This window comes from Paralichthys olivaceus, chromosome 9 (genome assembly GCF_024713975.1).
Source record: "Paralichthys olivaceus isolate ysfri-2021 chromosome 9, ASM2471397v2, whole genome shotgun sequence".
NCBI classification, from domain to species: Eukaryota; Metazoa; Chordata; class Actinopteri; order Pleuronectiformes; family Paralichthyidae; genus Paralichthys; species Paralichthys olivaceus.
Window position 1 is genome coordinate 5555270 of NC_091101.1, and position 22342 is coordinate 5577611.

Below are 22342 nucleotides of genomic sequence, written 5' to 3' on the forward strand. Positions count from 1 at the left end.
GAAATGGATTCCCATTATAATTTACAGAATGCACAATGAGCATTGTGAAAACACTTTTGGACAGAAGTCTAGGCTTTGTGTTTCACACAACCTAAACTGTCAAGTTATAAGGGTTTTCCTATAGGTAATACTTCTACACAGCACTCTGAATGCATCATACTGCTCATCTGTCATGACATCCACTCCTACAGGAGGACATGCTGGCTCCAGCATGCAGGAAAAATTTGGGAATTTTTATTAAGTGGATCATCTTGGAAATAATCTGAAGAAATGACGATTACGAGTGGTGTTTGTAACAGGGGCATTGAATATAATAGTGCAAATAATTTGGTCTGATATCTGGAAACATTAAACCTGAAACTGAAAATTTTTAAATAAAAAATGTGAACTGAAAAACCTCTCCCTTCACTTATTTTTTATATATACATATTGAATTGTTCAAAGTTCAAGATCAAAACTTTGAAAACAAATTTACTTTTTCAAAAAAACATTTGGCTCTGATTTGGCTCAGTTAATAATAACTCGTTTATTCAAAGTGACGCTCGGATCAGTATGCATAACCCAAACTGGAGAATCAGTGGTCAATGTCCTGAATGCACCTCTTTTTTCTGAAAGTCAATATTAAACATATTGTGTCCAAGCCAATACGATGAACAGTTCTTAGAATCTGTTCCACATTCAGACAGAGAGACAAAGATTTCTGAAATTATTCGCTGTATGATATATATATATATATATTATCATTTGGTTGTGGGGTGCTATTGATAAAATAATCTTGAAATCATAATATAATTTTCTATAGTAAGTCTCCATAGACTTACTTAAAATGATGGCTCTGGAATATTGCAGGAGCTCATTGGTATGACAGCACTCAGTCACAGTAAAATCCTGGAAAGTGGAAGGAACTTAAAGAAAAGAGATCATCCCATAAGGTTTTTGGAGGGGTAGAAAATAAAGGCAAGACATAGAGTAGTTGTCACAAGGGAGATGTAAGTGGCATTTCAGTAAAATGACAGGATGAGGAGACACCCACTCAATTCTGGGACCTGTTGACAACACACTGGGGATCAAGGAAGAAGAATGAAAGACAGTACAAGGAAGATTTTGACAGGAGGGACTGAGCGGAGGAAGGATGTGACTGCACAGTTGTGAATCGTCTGACTCAATGGTGGGACCTCGCTGAAAACATCAAATGGAAAGGATGAAGATCTGGGAGTGGGGAAACAGACTGGCGTTTTGTTTTCCATTGTTGTGATCACAGGCATACTGTTCCTCACTACATCAAAGGGACAGGTTCAACATTTAGTCACTGGTATAATTAATTATCATTCAAAAATATCAGTCCCTCATTGTGTCGAGAAGTGAGAGAGGTTGTCACTGGGATAAAAATCACATTAGGATTTTCAAGGCCTGTAACTGTTGCCGCATTCTGTCAAAGTGCTTCAGTGCAACTGTTTTTTCTTGACACTGGTAAAATGCTTTAGAATGGCAAATAGCCATGAAGGAGCAGCCTGATGAAATGGTAACTAAGACGTTCTTCCCCTTATAGATGGGTAATGATACTGACGTTTCCACCATTGTATATGGTAATCAATTGATTGATTGTCCAAGTAAGAACAGAGACACTCCAGTTCTATAATGTCTGTCACTTTCAACTTCACCAAGTTTGAAAACCAGTCAATCAGACATTCACACCAGCTTCACAACATTATTGGCCACTTGTGGGGAGGTGACAGAGCACATTGTGTTTGAACTTGATAGATTCAGTTGCACAACACTACAAATCTCTTGCTGAAGAGAGACAGCTTATTATTACAACTATTTCTAAATGACATTGCATCTCCCCCAATTATACAAGCCAATTTTTTACTCCACCTTCAAGTGGGACTGTTCTGAAGAATCATACTTGTCCTTCAGTCATTGATGCAACAATAAGTTCAAACTGTTGTGAACTGTCAGACAACACAAGTACAAAAAGTACACTGTACTCCAGTGTTTCTGTTGACTGAATCCATGCATTTGTTGAAGTTTATGAAAAGAACTTTGGATGATAGCCAGGAGGCTCTCTCACACACACAGACATTTATGGCCATCTAAATGCAAACCCTGTGTAAAAACATCTCGCTGGCAGTAGCAGCTCCGCTTCACAACCATGGCTGGACCACATCCGGTGTGAACCATGACATGCAGCAGAACCAGCAGCAAAGTCATTCCACGGAGCAACCGCAGCCAGAATCTGCAGGATAATTTCAGGAGATCATGCATGTGCATGTCTGAAAGCATCTTATGTGTGTGCAGAACATTATTTGAAAGTGTAACAAGGTGCAATTGCTTGCTTTCTCTTTAGACACACTCCGTTTCATCAAATGTGGGAACATGGTTTGCTATTGGTCAACAGCACACATGCTTTTTGACTTATGATTTGTTATAAATGATGTTGTGACCATGCATTTTACTGTGAATTGTTAGATCACAGCAGGGAACTTGAAACCCAAGGGCCTTGCCTTGTGTGTTTTATGTGAAGATGTTCCTGTATTATAATACTGAAGCTGGACCAGGCTTAACTTGCCTGTACTCAGGTTTGTAGTCTCTATCGCCCAAGCAGCCGGATGTTCTATGACAAGACGGGAAGCGAGGGTAGTCTCAATGCTTGATCACCTTTGGCCTTCTCTTCTAAAATTAAGTGTAAAATTCAGATGTACCAAATGGTTACGCAGTCTAACAGAATAAATCCATCAATAGACAACATAACTCAACATTTCAAAATCTCCTGATGTCTTCCAGGTATGTTTAATTAGCAGCTCATAACATGTCAGACCTGCCTCGCTCATCGGCACTGACCCTCAAAGGAAAACATTGTCAGGGATTTTGCAGCAGTTTGTTGCAACTTAAAAAAATTATTATGATAAAAATTAATAATATGCATCTTGCTAACATAATTTCCAAAAATAATATACAACTCTCCAGATGTCTTCCTTTTCAGCAGAGTGATAAGTCACACTTGAGAGGCAGGAGACGACAGAAAGCAGCTCACAGGCACATCAGTTTAACGCCAATGCATGATTTGACATTTCAGTTACTGTGATACAGCGGCGGAGACTGAGTGATGGGAGAAGAGCGGAATCAGTGAGCTGGCTTTCTCTCTGCCTCTCCATCACTGTCAGTGGATTTCTGAAGCATCATATTTTAATATAGCAAATAATTAAACTGTGAAACTCGTGAAAGAGCCTGAACATTAGAGAAAGTTTTCTTTTTTTATTACAAGCTTGCTGCATCGTCGCTGCAGTTACTCCATCCTTCAAAGTAGGAGTTTGAATCATTCACAGTCTGTTCAGACTGAACAATGGAGCGGATAATTACAGAACCTACAGGCTAGTTGATGCACAGATAAAACCCAGTCCTCATAAGAGTGTCTCCATTCCCTGCAGAAGTCAGTGTGCGCCTCGGTATGTGGCTCAGTATTACCGTATGTGGGTCTGGAAACAGTTGAATATGTGAGTTTAAAAGCATGTGTGTGTGTGCGTGCGTGTGTGTGTGTGTGTTAATCCCTCTATTTTCTCTGAGACTGGACAGAAAATGTCAGCAAGTCAAAGCTATTAGAGTGCAGAGCTGACCTTTCATTCATCTAGCTTTACTGTGTGTGTGTGTGTGTGTGTGTGTGTGTGTGTGTGTGTGTGTCCATGATCTCCTCACAGAGAATTCACTCTGCACACTTCTGCACTCACATACACAGGAGATAGATAAAAGCAGATTGATAAAAGCAATTTTAAAGTCGAACACACACTGTGAAAGTAAACATGGGAAACATTTCTCAAACACAGCGCAGACTTGATCTTAACACAACAGTTAACAATCTTTTAAGACAACATGACAGATGAACAACATTTGTAATATAATGGCTGACATTTTTTATGATGCAAAATACAGTCATCACTCGTATAGGAACTTATTGATTTGTTTTGTTTTTTCTGTCTGCAAGGGACTCATTTCTCCTGCAGTCTAACTCTTAATGCATTATAAAAAGAAAAGAAAAAATATTGCTGATGCCTAAAGTTTATGAGCCAACTTAACCATCTTCTTTCACCCTGGCACACTGGTTAGTGCCACTGGAGGCTGCCAACACCATGACTCTTACTGAGGAGAAAACTTTCCGTTGACTCCTGCCACTTCAGATTGGGGTAATAAACATCCAGCGGTGGGAGATGGTTACATCAAAAAAGATTATTACTTGGGGGGGGAGTTTGTGCTTTGGTTTATTGAGGCTCACTGTGTCTGACCGCACGTAAAAGATATAAACTCAACAGAAGGCGTTCATGTGGCCATGTTTGGGACTGAGATGTTGAAAGAAATTCAAACCAATCTGTTTCCCATGTCTGAGATTTGAGAGGTTTGGGGTATTAGGACAAAAATAGCAACACTGCAAAACCCCAAAATTGTGCTTCTGAACCATTGATTATAACTGAAACTAAAGTGACAATGAACACAGAACAAACACACTTTACTTTTAGCTTCCCAACAAATATTTCAGATGACTTTGCTACGTTAATAGCATTAATTAGCTCATTAACTGTGTTACGTAGCAGCCAGACTGTTCAGTGAATGCAGTTTGGTTAAGTGTCAGTAAAGATCAGTAAGGATCAGCACTCTTAATAAACTCTATGTTGCTCTGCGAAGCACTGCCTGTCATGGGCTGCTCCTCGGTTCCCCAACGAGCCGCCTCCAGCTTCAGCTCACTGTTCACAGGTCATGTTCCCTTCCGATTGTTACCGAGCAGATGTCTTCAGGAATTGTTCTCACCTGGGAAAATAATTAGTCAAGCAAATGTAGACGACTTCTAGTAACCCACTCCAAAGCTACCTGGTATCATGCAGAGCCCTGCATTGCCATCTCACAGGAGTCTCCACTTCTGCTGACTCATCTTTCGACTCAGCTGCATGCCTGTGCTTAGCATTTTATACATTAATGGTGGAAACGAAAAAGACAGCTTTTCAGAATCTCATATGAAATGCCCCATTGAAGCTAATTTGATACCATACGTTTCCCATATTGGCTTTCATGGATAACTCAACAAATCTGATATGATTCCTAAATCCCTGATTTATTTCCATCGGCATGAATTTAAGTAAATCTAGGATTGAGAGCCTTAGGGCCCTTTTGTGTGCACCTCGCTCAGCAGCAGATCCAACTCCTAGTGGAGCCATGTAAATCTCATAATTTGGTTCCAACTTCAATTGTTAAGCTGAAAAAAAGGCTCCTTCACCCCACCAATGCTGTAACTTCAACAGAAAGCACAGTTAACCCCTAGTGTCAAGTCAGTCCACCGATTTCTTGTTTCCATTTGATTGGCAGCCATCAAGTCCTATCATTGTATACCATTTATCTTTCACTGGTGTGTTAACTTAAGCAATTATTATACTTATACTATTACTTTCACCATCTTATTATTGCAGAAAATACACTTATTCACCATATTTCTGAATTTTCTCCACTGTTTTTTTGGCATAAATTTTTATAGCTAATGCTTTTCATAAAATTAAACTGAATTAGCGTCACAGCTGTTCAACTATAATATTATTTCATAAGAGCATCAACTTTAGACCATGTAAATCTTTCTACCTCACAGTTTTGCAAACACACTGCACCTGGCCAACATCCTTGCGCCTCTGTTCATGCTTTATCTTGTGAAGATCAGATGTAGGACTGGAATGGTGATGTAATCGGAATGCTGAACATCGCCACCTCATCCCTACCACCCAGCTCCGTCTTATCAGCGATTCATCCCCAGCTCTTCTCACCCTAATGAACCTAGACACTGATTACAAGCCGTCCTCCTTCAAATAGAAAACACCGGCCCTTCCAACTCAATTTCCTCACCCATGTTGTCAAATTGCAACTACAAAGCAGCTCGTCTCCAGCGAGCATGCTGTTAATATTTAATGTGATGCACCACGTCTTACAAAAAAAAACAGATGCTGTTGTTCTTTTGTTTTTTCTGGCTGATAAATATACCTCGGTTGTTTTAATTAAGAGAAAAGTGAAGGGGGCTGATTACGGACATTTGTGTGTGATATATATATTTGATTCACTTATAATATAAACTGTTGCAATGAGATGATGGAGTGAGGAGAAGACTGTCACTGCACTTGAATAAGACACTTAAGGCACTGGGAATTTTAGCAACAATGTAAATTTAATTGTAATACAGCGTGGCTTGATAAGCGACTGTCAGGAGGAGAGACTGATAGGGTAATTAACAGTGTGACAGATATACTTGACTCCGAAATGTAGGTTATAAGTACTGTATTAAGTATTAGAGACTTTGTTGGATGGTGAAAAGTGACAAAAAGCCAGGGATAGAGATTCCCCCATTCTTAACTAAGACTTTTAGGACAATTTTGTCTTCACCATGAGAATTAAAGAGCACATATTTAATTCCAAATGTGTCTTGACAAACTAAGAGGCATGAAACAGGTTTCAAATGGTGCTGATACTAAAGACCTACCCCAGTGGGAAATTTACCATGCAGCAAACTAATGCTTAACTAAACTAAAGACACAGATGAAATACAGAATAATTTATGACAAATTAGATTCAGGAATATATAGTTAGATGCAATAAATATGAGAAACTGGGAGCTGAATGATGCATTAAAGTGTCAGAATTAAGCATATTTGTATCACAAGGGATAAGTGCTGACTGCGGTTTGGTTAAGCCCTGATGAAGTGTTCATCTGAAGGAAAATTTCAAGTTCTCCCCAGCAAAAACCACAATTGTACACAAGCAAAAGTGTTTTTTGCTGTCACACCTTTTCTACACAGCTAGCTGGCTACCTAGGTACTTCCACAGAAGATGGCACAAGAAAACTGACGGGCATGGATGAGATTGACGCAGGTCTGCCAAGAGAAATAACTTAAATGGATTTGTTTGGGGTTTGAATTTGTGGAGTTAACTGCTCCTAGAGATCACTACCACAGCTTCTGCAACTAGACATCACTTCAACTGGGCAGGGTGATTCCTGCATAGAGAAATGTGAGGTGTCAAATTGTGTGCTGCCTCTGCCTACAGACAAAGTTTTGAAACTGCTTATAGTGATGACATTTGTCCCAGGCCCAATTCATGACTATAAAAGAATTGCGTAGCTTCTGTATGATAGTACCAGAACTTGACGGAAAGGTAACTCTGCTGCACACTTCTCTCTCTCTCTCACTGACATCCAGTCATATGACACATGTGATCTCATACTAAGTAAAAACAACACAGTTTATAAACACAAATACATTTATACAGACACAGAGACGAGCAGTAAATTACTGACAGAGCGGGTTAAAACTGTAAGACATGACTTTTTTACAGTCCAAACGTGTATGAAAAGGCCCCAAATGATCACTGTCAGTGGACTTACTGGAGCTGTGCATGGCTCGCTGAGTGACTGCCTCGGGCTCAGTGCGGTTGTGGCCTGTGGCCTGTGCCCTGGCGTTGTGTACTCTGCCTGGGGCAGTGGAGCTGTGCATGCCTCCCTGGGTGTCTGCCCTGGGCCTGGTACAGGCACCCCCCCGGTCTCAGTACCTCCCCCGCCTAATTTTCATGCAGGACAAGCCCTGCTGGATAGATTAATCACTCACCTTTGATTGGTTATGATAAAACAAGTGAACCAGTAGTGTAGTGCTATCTTCTTTGGTGGCTTTTACACCTTCCTTTTGCACCAACTGCCAGGTGCTATTTAACAAGAATACATAGCCTATGCAGCGTCTGAAGGGGGCAGTGCCTTACTGAGCAGTGGTGTGCCTGATGCTTCATGATTGAACAACCACAGTCAATCACAATTTCCTGCTCAAGACACACAACATAGCTAGGTCTCATGCTCATGTGCCATGCTAGCTGTCCATGCAATGTTGAAGGGAAGTAGACTGACAGTGGAAATAGCAACCAGAGGAACACATACCAGATTCAACAGCTAACTCTATCTCCTCTCTCCGTGCTCTAACTTCTGATGTCAGGCAGGATCTGTATTTGCATTAAAATTATATGATTGGCTCATCCTGTACTGCTGCTGCATGAAAGTTTTCTCAATATCTACCGCATGCAGCACAAAAATAGCCAAGGTACCTCAATGGAGTTTTCAATGTGTGAGTGCTCCATTACAGTCCCAAGGCATCAGCAGGCACAAGGGAACATGACTGCAGCTTGGATGAGGCGACAGGATGCACGATTTTGAGGCAGGAAAGCATAGGATTCTGCAGTTGGCCATTGTCAGTTATTGACAAGTAGTCTGAAAATTAAAAAGATGTGAGTTTTCCTCCACACTGCACATTTGATGTTTTTGTCAGTTCATATGAATAATACTTGTTCAGCCAGGAAGGAGGTCAGTAAGGAGAAGATGCCCAGGCAAGGCAGACAGGCAGCACAAAATCAAGACACTGACAAATTCCCTCACTATAAGAGAGTTAAGCTGCTACTACTGTCATTAAAAGGTTTGTTTTTTTACGCAGAGTTTCCCGTGCTTGCCTGTCTGTAAAAGTCTCTGTATGCTGATGGCAGGCATATTTGTTCACATAAATATTTCAAAAAGTCAAATGTAGCCTTATATCCATATCTTGCTCTCAGCTAGGACATTGGGAATCACCTGAGTCAAACATTTTCAAATCCTTCACAGAAAGTAATTGATTGTGAATTGAATGAGAAACATACACCACTGAATGGCTCTTGTTTAGAACTTGGTTAGGGCTTAAAATGATCAGTACATGTTATTGGATGTGCAGCTCTCATCGGTACGCTCGGACCAAATCTGCAACCCCGTCACACACAGGCACCAGATAATCTTTTCAGACCATCAACCCCAGCCAAGCCTCAGATCAGGATCTCCCTTCCAAATGTCAGGATATAAAATGGCCTGATAATCTTATAGTGTGTCCCCAGCCTAAGAGAAAATAGATGGGATGGCCTGTGGGTCAGATAGATGATCCTATTAAAGAAGAAAGCAGGATGAACTCCAACCGTTTCAAGGATGCTGATGCATTTGCTGATATATGTGCATTTATTTAAGATGCAGAGGTATATGAGGGGACACAGCTCTCCTTAAGATAAAAAAAAGACCAAGAAACCTCAGATAACTGATTCAATTGGACGGAGCAGCCATGTGCTCAGTCTTTAACATGTTGACTTAAAAAAGGAACTTGCTGACATTTACATTGAGGTCACTTAGCCTACATTACTTTTACTCAATAACTGACAAATACCAGCGTCATTGTGAATGAACTGAGACAATTATGAGTGAGTTAAACATCTTTTACTTTTTTTTACTGGCTAACACTAGTACACTGTCAGTTCAAACCTCATTATTGTTTCACAAAAAGCTACACATTTAATGTATTCAATCATCTGAGGGTGCATACCTCTGCTTAGGCTAATGCTCTATCTCTGCATTTCAAAGCAGTGAATATCTAGACTGTGGTGCCAGTACCACAAACAATTTTTCCTGTCACAGCATTCATAAAAGTTTTTTTTGCACTTCCCATTATAATATTAGAAAACTGTCGTCAGGGGCAATTTGGGGTTCAGTATCTTGCCCAGGGACACTTTGGCATGCAGAATGGGAAAGAATAGAATCGAACCACAGACTCTCCCGTTAGTGGACGACCTGCTGTGATCCCTGACAGAAAATAGACCCTATTTTTCAGATCAGTAATTACTGGACCACAAGGCTAAAATGATTGCTGACACATTCATAATTTAATCAGTACACCTACATAACACTAATGCAGTATAACACAACAGGGCTGCAGTAAATCACCCACTTATGAGGATTAGCACGGTCAGTTACTATTGAATCAGTTTTGACACTCATTTTTGTGGCTGTAATTTGTTGTGCTGTTGAACAGTACCAGGTTACTAATATTTTGTGCATGTTGTATGATGTTATGTCAACAAAATAATGGAGACACCTTTCAGTATTAGCTAGTACAAGCTCAACAGCAGAACAAAATACAGCCTCCAAAAAGACAATCCAAATAAATAAGCAGCTCTAAAACAGACTCAATAAAAAGTGAACATCACAGAGGAAGGATTTATTGCCTGTTGTATTAAACAACATAAGTTTTATTGAGGTGTACTAAATAAATTGGCAAACAAGGTTATTCAATTCATTATGTGTCTCAGTATCCCTTTGTGTGAGCTGGAGAAGGTATTTTTCAAGACTGTGACTCAAAACTTAATATGGGTACCACATTGGATTTACGCCACTCTTGGTCTGTTTTAAACAAAGTGCTTGTGCTTCAACTGATGGGCATGGTGTATATTCAAGTTATAAAACCACACTTTAGATGATCCTGAATGAGCTTTGTGGCTGCAGCTTGTTTTCCTGACTGCACAAAGCCATTTTACCGATGCACTGCTTTTCGATGAAGACAATTATTTGAACGCGTCACTCCAGATAATATCAAAGGTTGGCCGCAAAAGAGCAAATGACCAAACAATACCAAGTAGTCTGTAGCGACCAAACAATACCAAGTAGGCTGTAGCGACCAAACAATACCAAGTAGGCTGTAGCAACAAAACTCTTGAGTGTATTAAAGTCAGCAATGGTGAGTTTTATTGCTTATGAATTAAACATTTCATTTGCAAGTGGAAAAATATGTCATTTCTATTCTACAATTACAAAAACAAGCTAACATCAAAGTAAAGATGCAGTTCACTCACTTCAAATCACATCCTTTCATTCAGTGTTTCAATATTTCACAATTATGTTGTCTTAATCTTTGTTTTTATTTTAATATCCCACCTTTCACTTCTGGTTTTACTAACCTAAGTACGTCTCCTCTATTTCAGTATTTTGCCATGTTTTTTCACACTGAAGTTTTTAAATTACACCCTGCATCTGGTGTTTCCTCAGTGCAAATGTAGGATATTTTGTCATTGTGTTTCCTGAGCTCTTGTTTTTATTGAATCTATTATTTATGACATATTCATTTATAACCTTTGTGAACGGATAGGGTGAAGGGTTAATGCAAAGTGCTGAACAAACACTTTGTGATTGATTGATTGATTGATGTGACTGTGGAGGCTCATGTTAAAAAAAAATTCAGGGTCTTTAACAATGAGGATATCTGGAGAGTGCCAATTAGTAAGTGGTGGGTCAGTAGCCTCAAATTGGATAACTTTAACTGGATAAACTTCCACTCTCCACTAAACCTCCACTCTCCACACATCTGACACTTTGAAACAAGCAGGTTTGTACTTCTGTAGAAGGTATGGCCTGTGTGACTTTAGCATGCTACACTCTAAGATATCAACTTCTCCTTCCCCATGAAAAGTAGTCATATATTGTACACCTCTTTGTGGCCTAATCTGAATTCTTCTTGCACTACTTGACTTGAAATCTAGGTAATAGACAAGAAACTGACCTTCTTGTTATGCTGTGTGCACCCACACATAGCCTCCCCTCTTCCTCTGTTTTTCCATTATTGCCATTCCACATCGCTTTGTTGTATCCTCCAGGGCAACAACCACAATACATGATTTGCTTTTACTTGGTTTTTGTAATGGGTGAAACTTTCACTAAAGCACATTTACACATTTAATGTAGCACCACTGCTACATTACACACGGCCTACGCTGCCTTGTGGCTCATGAGCCAAAGCGGTTTGCTTGCTCAAAAGAAAAAATCTTTCATTGCCTTAAATTGGTGGAATATATTGAAAGTACAGCACTACCATTTATTTTGAATATGGTTCATTCTTTAAAATTTCCAGTTGCCATGGTAGAGAAATCAGAAATACACTGTTGGTACAGTATATTCACAATCTGCAATCTCTGACGTCTTGTACCCTTAATACAGCCCACCATTTACCCTGACTTCTTTCCTGAGAACATGCAGTGCTGAAGTCTTGCCTTTGCTTCTGTGAGATGACAGACCATTATTCACATGGCCAAACAAGGTCACTTGTCAGGAGACTTAAACATGGGTTGCTAAAAGCATTTGAACAAATGAAGAATGTGTCTAGTAAGTGCACTCTCTTGACACTTATGTTATTAGTAAATATTTTTTTCCAATGAGCTATCATTTTATGTTCCTCGTTGACAGAGCAATTTACCTACAAAGCACCAACCCACTGAATATAGAACAACATAAAGTATATACTCTAGTGGTTAGTCCGAGACCAAGACCGAACTCTAACATGAAAACAGATTGACACTGTATGTTCGGTCAGCAAGGCTATGTCCAGTTTTTTGATCGTTTCTCATGCAGGGCAAATGCTGTTCACACTGGAAGGTGGCCCAGTGAAATCCTTCCACACTTCTTCACCGAATAGGCCTCGTCAAGTTGTGACAACTTGCAGAGCCAGGTGGTGGATTAATGTAGCAGGCTAGCTATCTGCTGAACTGAACCTGATGATTAAACCATGATTCGTCACTTAGCCCAGATTTTGAATTCTACATTAAAAGTCGTAATGACATCAGCCTGAAACCAGCATGACTCATCACCTTTCAATCAATATATAAACACATCCCTCTTCGGGCCCTTACATCATCATACTGAAACAAAATTCTCATTATTATCGTCAAAACACAAATGAGATGGAATGTAATTTTCTTTTGAGACTAAACCACTTGAAAAAACTTTTTATGACCTTGAATTTCAAAAGAGAAGTTGTAGCTTTCCCTGTATTTCTTCAATATCACTCAGAAATTGTGCTATTTGCACATTGGTTGATTCATGAATAAAAGCACATATTAAAAATGCTCTTTTATTCTATTGAACTTGATATTTTCACTGCCATATGCTGCAGCACCGGTGAACTGGCTCACCTGTGCACACTACAGAGTCAGAGAATTGGCGCTCGGCCTACAAGCCACACTTTTTGGCTCGAAGCTTCACTGCGCAGTGGCTCCTTTCTATTCCTGTACGCTTATATCATTATTGCCGTGAACTGGGTAAAGTCAATGATACTTACATCTATTCAACCTGGCTGACATGCCTCGTGGGGAGCCGCTGAACAGACAACCCCCCTCTCTTTCTCTCTCCTCTTCCTTTTTAATCCCTCTCTCTCAGCAGACATGGGGCATTTCTTATTGTCCCCTAACCTACTATGTTTTCTCTCACAATGATTCATTAATAGGGTGCTGCTTAGCATATCAGAAGACACTAGGGAGCGAGGCAGAGAGAGAGAATAGTGTGTGTGTGTGTGTGTGTGTGGGGGGGGGAAACATGTTGGAAAAACAGAGTTTGTGAACTCATCTCAGATGTCCATGTTAATTGCCGCTCACTGTGTGTGTGTGTGTGTGTGTGTGTGTGTGTGTGTGTGTGTGTGTGTGTGTGTGTGTGTGTGTGTGTGTGTGTGTGTGTGTGTGTGGGCCACATCTGCACAATATGATATAACTGCTGCACATCTACAAACACCATCATTTACTAATTGAGGTGGAAACCCTTGCAAAACCTTGTACAGTAGAATATGTAGAAAAATGAAGTGGGAATGGTGCAGATGTTGGTTTTGTCCATCAGCCACCTGTGCTGGACATTTCACAAGTAATGAAAAGTGACAATATAAGTGCATATGAAATCACACCTGTCACAAATGAAATATCACATTTTGCATTTGAGGACATTTTGTTTGTTCTGAGGGCTACATGAGATTGTGGATTAAAATGATTTAGAGCCTCAAGCAAGGTGTTTAACACTTCTCATTATGCCTGGTACTTTTTCTGACATCACTATAAGATAGCTTCAGGGTTATGGATCTTATTTTGGCACTTGCAGTACCTGAATTATGTTGGTGACCTCTATTTTACCCCACACAGAATGTTCTTTATCATGACCCTGGTCCTAATACATAATACCTCAATTCTTTGTATTTGCAGGAAACCAAATATATGAAGGTGTACTTTTGGTCAATACAAAGACACAACATATTGAAGAGAAAGGTATACAGTCTAAAATGAGTTGAGCACAGGAGTCATAGAATTTATTTTTGAACTATAGCAGACATCTTTTTTTAGTTCTAGGATGTCCAAGTCTAGCCTGAAACACAACTGCAAGACAGCATGAGGTGTCCTGATATAATAATAATAATAATAATAAACACCTAACACTGTATTCTCAGATTTGACCATAATTAAAGAGAAGCTTGTTTAAATCATCATAATTTTTAATGGTGGGCTATACTCAGTTTAACCCAGAGATGGTTTGCATCAGATTCAGCAGAGAGTTAGAGGACAGCATTTTTAGATATGTTCTTATTTGTTTATGTAAGAAGGTGATGCCACCCTTGTTCTCTAACATGAAGCTGCACCCAGCAGTTTGGTAGCTTTGCATAAAAAGATGAAACACGGGTTAGGGTCCTGGGATCTGAGTAATGGTCTGGCTTTGTCCAATGTAATGTATGCTTGCACGGGGGGGGACTGTATCAATGTGGGGGGTGGTAAAACGTTCTGGATGTTGCCACTGACACGATGAGAGGCAGAGAGAGAGAGACAGTGGGGCAAACAGCTCTGCACACTGTTTTACAGTGAAGCAACGGTACAATGTGTTATAAATGTTTGTATCATCACTATACTGGCACGACAAAGAAGATTGTGTTTGGTTTAACACTGGGGTCGTTCTCTAGACTCTTTCTGGATAGTCTACTGGTACACTATGTCTGTAAATGGGGAGTTTTAGAGGAGCTGATAGGTGAACTTCTCACTCCCACTATCAGTTTCCTCCTGTTTCCAGTCTTTATGCTAAGCTAAGCGGAGCAGCTGTTGGCTGTAGCCTCTGACAGACCTGGGGGTGATATTGATCTTATCACATGACTCTGTCAAACTGTACCTGTAACCATTAAAGCATTGTAAAGCCTCGTTACCATGGTTACATGCAGTTTAACGTACAAACACAGGTACTGAGGTTGGTCACTGAATAAAACAAGGCTTTGTAGCATTTGATAAGCCACCAGCAGAGCACAGTGTAATTGTGAACAAAGCCTCTGTGTCTTCATGTGGAAACTGGGGCCCGGACTGAGTCTTGTCTGAGTGGCAGGCTGATCCCACCGGGACAGCGAGGTGCATCTGAGCCCAATTAACCTCTGTCCATATCGTTGTGCGTCTCTGTGGACGCAGGAGATGAGCCATGGGCCGAACCATGACAGGCTGACATGGTGAGTACAGTACCCCGAAAAGACACCACAGATGAGTGGATACATGTAAGAAAAGGAGGGGAGACAGATTTTTTTTCTTTAGTTTTTATCCCCGGCTGTGTGTAATTTAAGTTTAGTACAGTTCCAGCAGCTCATCCCCCGTCTTCTCCGCTCTTGTGGACACTATGTGTATGCCTCTCCGTGACTGTGTATTTGCATATTTCTCATGCTCTGTACACCTCAGCTGTTTGTAACAAATAAGAGGAGCACCTCATGCTGCTAAATAAATTATGAGCCACCAAACATGGGGATTTAAGTGAAACTCGATGGCATCGCAAGCTTTTTATTTTCCTTTCATCGCTGCCGTAGGGAGAGAAATGGGCTGCACGCTCGGCTTAGAACAGGGTGTCATCATTAGGGTGAAAGCTGTCCCGCAGTGCTGATAATGTGCAATAATTCTGCCTGGATTGTTACACTTCAAATAAGTCTAACACTTCATTTGGCTTGTCCCAAAACACATACTCAAATTATTTTCAACAGATAATGATAATGTGAAAAGCATTTCAGACAAATAAAGAGCTCCTTTTAAAGGCTGATCTTATTTTTAGGATTTGGGTGACATACCGTAGCCTGTGCTCCACATGCAGCAAATAGACTGCTGTTACATTTCTAATTTTAGTCAACTGATACCCGAGTACAAACAATAGAGTAGGCAATTAAAATGTTACCAAAATAGCTCTTCGCTTTCTCTGGTATTTCCAATCCTGTTTTAACCCGATAAACCCAACTCTATATGGCTAAAGTCAGGCTGTCAGTGCAGCACAAGCCAAGAGGTTCACACTTGTTTCGAATGAGTGTGAATATAAGAGAGAAATCACACAGAATTTAACATTGAAGACTTACTCAGATGTCTCAGTGAGTCATCAGAAATTCCCACGTAATCCACAAACTTTTTAAACATGGCCCCTGAAACAACACATTATCTACCCTCATGAACTTAAAAGTGCTTTTACTGAGGAGGTGGATTGATTCAGCAAACAAAGAGAGGAAGATTAAAGATGTATTCTAGTTTTTCGGAGCTGTCACTCATTTATACATGACATATTTGGGAAATTAACAACAGCAACTGATTTTTAAAAGCTGATAAAATAGCACCTAAAAAAATAAAATACTTATACACTGTTTATTTGTGATAACCAATTGTAAACTTTATTTTAATATAAAGAGAAAGTCTTACATTTTTGCATGTTCCCGTTGTGCACTGAATAAAAAAGGGTGATGTCAGCAAACGAAGGTTCAGGCTACAAGTTAATTGAAAATGTAACATCTCAATAATTAGCCCCCGAAATATAAAGTCAATTGCAGGAAGCATACAGTTCCTTTCTATGTAATTATCTTTTAATCCTTTTTTCTTCTTCTCTGTCTTGTTAATCCCCTCATCAGATTTATTTGTGACCTCTCTGAGGGTCCTGACCCCGAGACTGGCAGTGAGAAAAAAAAAATGGAGGGGAGTTGTGATGGAGGTGTTTGTTGGAGGGACATGGCAGCTCTGCATCATATTTATGCTTGTCTATCAAGGTGTTGCCGAAGGTCCGTCGCTACATCAAGAGCCGTCGCTCGCAGCTGTCACCTCGAATCTCAAATATGTAACTACACATCTGGGATGCAGGAGGTCTTCGGGGACAGCTGGAACTGTGATTGCAGCTTGTGCAGAGGAAAGGCAAACCTCCCAGTCAGTGATGTGTTTCCATTTGTGTCGCACTCTTGGGTTTACTTTCGTTTGCAGGTACATGCTATCAGGAGCAGCACGTCACGTTGCTGTTGTTGTGTTGTAGGTTGGTTCATGCTCGTGACCTGTTCGCACTGATAAATAATACTGGCCACAAGACTCCCAGTGAAAGACAATCAATAAGAAGTGAGCAGTGAAGCTGCAACGTGAGCGTTTCCTGTGATGAGTTCTGACCCAGACACTGAATATCCTCAGCGGAGCTCCTCCATCCTCATGACTCACAACCCCGCTGCTTGTCTTTTCCGCTTTCTAAATAGGGACAGATTTACATTTCCTGCTGCGTCTGGTGAATGACATTTACTGGACGGACAGGAAACCGGCAGCACTGATTAGTTATAATGTGTCAGCAAACACAGTACAACTAATACTGCTTCATCCATATAAAACCAAAAACGTGACTCGTCTTTAGACTTTTTGATTACGGACCTCGTGCACAGGTTCTATGATTCACACACATTTTCACACAAGCTCATGCCTATAAACCCACTGGGCGGTGTTTAAAACAGTAAAGTGCTCTATAGTTGTAACCGATACAGGACGTGGCAGCATTTGGCTGACTGGGAACAAATGCAAAGCAAATATTGTAGGGCAAAGTTTAACTCCATGCGAAGCCACACAGGGATCCTCCCCACCACAGGAAGGAAATGTTTCATCGCCTCCTCACTTGCACAGATTGGCGGCAAATGGAAGGAAACTAAGTTTGCCACTGATGGTAACCTGGCCCTAAAGGTGGAACTCCATCAATTTAAGTTTTTGGAGCACTAAATATGGGAACACTGTTTGTATCTTCATTTAGATGCCTTTCATAACAAAGACGAATTTAGCAATGCTTTAATTGTGGGTGTATATCACTTCAATTATTTAATGTATCTATACTACACCTAACATTTCAAGAAGACCATTATTTAACAAGTATCGTAAGTAATGTATGGTCATGTAAAAATATAGATTACTATTGCAGATGAAGGACGGCAGAAACCTTTTATTCAACCTGTTGAGGACATTTGCTGCCCAAGGTACATTTAATTCCTGGAGCCATTCAGTGAGGTCTTTCATTAACTCTTCAGATTGTGTGAAAATTGCTTTGACCCTACTGTGAAGCAGGACTGCTTGCAAACAATGAGAGACTGAGTGACCTGAAGATGTATAAATAAAGCATCTAAGAAAGCCAAGGTCTCCGGTATGGAAGAGTTCATCGAGTTGTTCAGCAGCCAACATGGAAATAACAGTTATTTGTATCTCTACATGATGAGAACCTTGACATTCCACTGTGTCAATGCTGCTTCTTCTTTGACTGATTATAGAACACAAAGATGTTTACTGCCCCACGATGGGCAATAATTACCCATGAAGAGTAAATAACAATATTGTTATAGTTCTCAATTTCACAGAATGTAGAGAATCTCTGTTATTGAAGAAGCTGAGGAAATATTTTTCAAAACAACTTCCTAGGAGCATGGAGATAGAAAAGCGAATGAACTCCGATTAAAAGTTGTGATAACGTTTTGAGTGCAGGGGCAGAGGTTTCTATGGACAGGACTGACATGAAACAACCCATGTCCACACGCTGACCGACTGTGATCCGTCTGTCCTTTGGTTGTCAGATGGGTCATTGTTATAATGTTGATTGATAACAGTTGTTAGTTGATATTATTTGTCACTGTAATAACTGTGGTTGGACGCTCCCAGCGAAGGGCACTTCATATCTAAGGGTAGGACTAAGGGTGAGGAATTGGGACAGGGCCTGAGTGCTGCTGGACTTCTTACCTCTTTAGGACCATTGTGTACTACACTGAATTGAAAAGTATTGTGTACTACACTGAATTGAAAAGTATTGATTATAATTATTGTAAGTAATAGTAATAAATATTGCAATATGTGAAGATTGACAGGGCTGTAGATAGTCGTTATATTTCACAATTCATTGCAGTCACTTTATCTGCATTAGGCTACTGCTGGTGAGCCATATGATGATGATAAATATTGACAGTCTAAAAAAAATTGATTATTTTATGCACTTTCCTCCATATTGAGAGAGTCCACCCTCTGTTTAATGCTGTTGCCATATGGTGAATATCTATTTATCTCAATCTTACTGACAAGCACAGATTTTTTTACTAGTTGTGAAAAAAATATTTTACTTTAATATGAAAAATACACATCATCACAGTACTAGGGAATCCTATTTGCACCTCCTTTCACCAAGGAGATTTGACACTGTGGTGTTTATGACCAAAATGTACTTTATTTATTTAGGCAAAGGTTAATCTCTGGGTTAAGTTATATTTTGGTTTTTATCGTCCAAACAAGTTAAAGCTGCTTTCAGACATGCCCTTGGACTCCGGAGATCTTCCGTTGTTTCTATGGAGGTGTATATGTGAGAGTCTCCAGAGTTTCTGTGGAATTTCTCCCTCTGGGTCACTAATTTAAAGTCTGTAGAAAGAGGAAGTGTGATGAACACACGCAAAAATGGAAAAAAGGAAAAAAAACAAATATCTCAGCATGAAAAAGTGACGCCAAACACATTTAAACTGATGAAGATGTTGATAGAGTTTGTGGTGATTAGAGCCAATTGCGGTTTGGATGAGCTGTGAACACAGTCACATGATCTCGGCAGCAGAATTAATACTTTACCTGAATCTTGTGGAAAGGTTGTTTTTGTTAACACATCTGAGCGGATAACCCCCGCTGTGTTGTGTGACTTAAATGTGATGTGTTTTTTTTTGTAAAATGATAAAATTAATTTGTTGGCATGACCTGTGTGTACTCATTTTATTTCATTGTAATTAACTAGCAGAGCACAAGGCTACACTGAGATTACGTTTATCTTTTGATTACAGGTAAAATCATTAGTTTATATATTTTTTCTTAATATCAGACATTTTGAAAATCAAAGATATTTGGATTTTAAATTACCACTGGAAATCATAATTTTAGAGGAGCAATTGAGTACCTCTCTCAAATTATATATTGGTCCATTTTTGCTTAAAATAATTTTTAGATAACCCCACAGTTTCGCAGTCCACGAAAAGGTCCCACTGTATATTCATCCACCTGCACAGGACCTGACCTTGGTAGAGGCACAGCTCCTCCATGAAAGAGACCTCACAGTGCCCACACCCTCACTGTCCGACTTGGAAATCCAAGTGCCCTCCAGCTTGTGCATGTAGAACAAGGTTTCTAACAAAAGAAACGGTAGACCTCCACGAGTTGTTGTCGTGGAGAAAAAGAAAAGAGGGCACCACAGGTTTGTGCCGCTGCATCCGGCGAGAGGGGACGACACAGACCACTGGCTCTCACAAGCGAATGAGAGGGGAGATGCAAAGGCAGTGAGAGGAGCAGAGGCTGCATGTGTGACATGGTTCTCTTTTCTTTGGACTTGGGGTTATATTGGGTCAGAGTCGACGATCCATAGTGAATTTGTTTTAAAAAAACGAGGTACAACCCCCACTCCAAACATTAATTTTTTAAAATTAGAAGTAATAAAAACAAATGAAAACATTTTATCAAGTTGAATAATTTATTGAAGCCAACAAATGCGGGATGAATACATCAATACACTGTGTAACTGTAAACTCCACATTTCACCCGACTGAAAACGATCTGGATCTGCTTGTCTCTGAGACAAAAACTAAAATAATGTTCATGTTGATGCTTAATTTTGAAATATTCATGTGTACAGAAGGCATAACCACCCAAGGCTGACTGACACAAACAAGTTGGACAGAGTTGAAGTATGAGCTCTGTTGATTTTACTCTTTCCCTGGGTGAATACAGAGTAACACCAGCTATATTTAATCTCCAGCAATTCCGTGGTACTTATACTTCCAGTATTTCCATTTACTGTTGCTAGGTAATTCAACGTGCCTATGTATATTTGCTGATTCACTGTAACGACACAAAATATAATCAACAAATAAAATATGGTGTATTGTTATAGGTTAAAATAAGACTTTATTGATTCACAACCTGTAAAGTACTTTAAAAGTTTTAAAAGAGTATTAAATTACATTATTCTAAAAAGGATAATACTGCATAACCAGTGTTGATACTTAGAAGGGGCTATATGTTAATTGTTGCTATCTCTACATAGCCAATGTTAGCATCAACAGATGTTTACTTTTAAATGTAGTTCAGCATTAAACTTTGTCAGTTTTTTTTTTCTCTCTTTCTTTTTTTCTTTTTTTTTCTATTTCCATCCCTTCTTTTTTTAACCATGCTAACAAGCTAGCCCTGTTCAGGCTTTCTGACAATGAGTCACTGCAGCATCCAGTTTGCCGTAAAGACGTAGCTCTGTTAGAGGGCGTATTATAAACTCTTATCTCGAGAAGGCAACAATGACAGAAACCACAACCTGTAAGACACCACATATGGTGTCATAGAAACTTACATATACTTCCTTCAACAATTTCCCAACTGGGATCAATAAAGTTCATCTAATCAAATCTAATATAGAACCTTTAAGAATATTTAGATGCTAATACAAAGTAACAGAGTAATTCTACACTTTGTTACAGTATTTCCACTTTTATCAGAGGAAACGATCCGAGTACTTTCATTACTGACAGTATTTTTTATTGCACCTCTACATATTTATACCTCCTGTCTCACAATGACAGACTGCAGGCCCGTTTTCCCCCGACCGTCTTGTACTGAGACAAAATGGATGAATAGACTGTTGAGAATGACTTACACCCAGCGTGTCCCTTATTTTTCCATCCCTGTATCACTGTATAACACTTCATTATTGTACAGGGTTCTAAGTGAGTTCATCACATTTGGAAAAGAAACACAGAGAGATTCAAACATTTGTATGACTGATCACAGAAACGTTTCAATTCAACATAAATGTGCATCAGAAATGTTTAAAAAAAGGAAAAGAAAAACTAAAATAAACATTTCCACATCATGAGATTTTCCATTTTTCTCTGCAAAAGAGAAGTAAATAGGATTTTCCTGACTAATGTCAGATGTGCATCAACATTAGTGTAGCATGAGTGCTCCTGCTGGCAGGCACCTGCAGCAGGACAACAGGTGTGTGTGACACAGACAGGCCAAAGCCACTGATCAGTGACTGTGATAACGTGCCAGGCTGCGAGGAAATGTGTATTAAAATGAGGGAACACAGTGAAACAGGCCCCACCTGAGCAGCATCCTCTGCCTGTTCTGTGAATGGAGTGGTGCAGTTAGCATGATGTCCAGATGGGGGCGACACATCAAACACTAAACTCTCAGCACAGAAATCATTCCCAGCATTCCCAGCGGCTGCAAGGGGAAAAAAACAAGAGAAAATGAGGGGAGTGACACATGAATGGCTTAAAACACATATTAAAATGCCTCATTTTAATCCAACAAACAGGATTAGAACATGAGATTCAAGGTTCTTTTCTTTTTTTCTTTCTTTTTTCCCAGTGTTTGGACACAGGGCGCAGTGTCTCAGCCACAT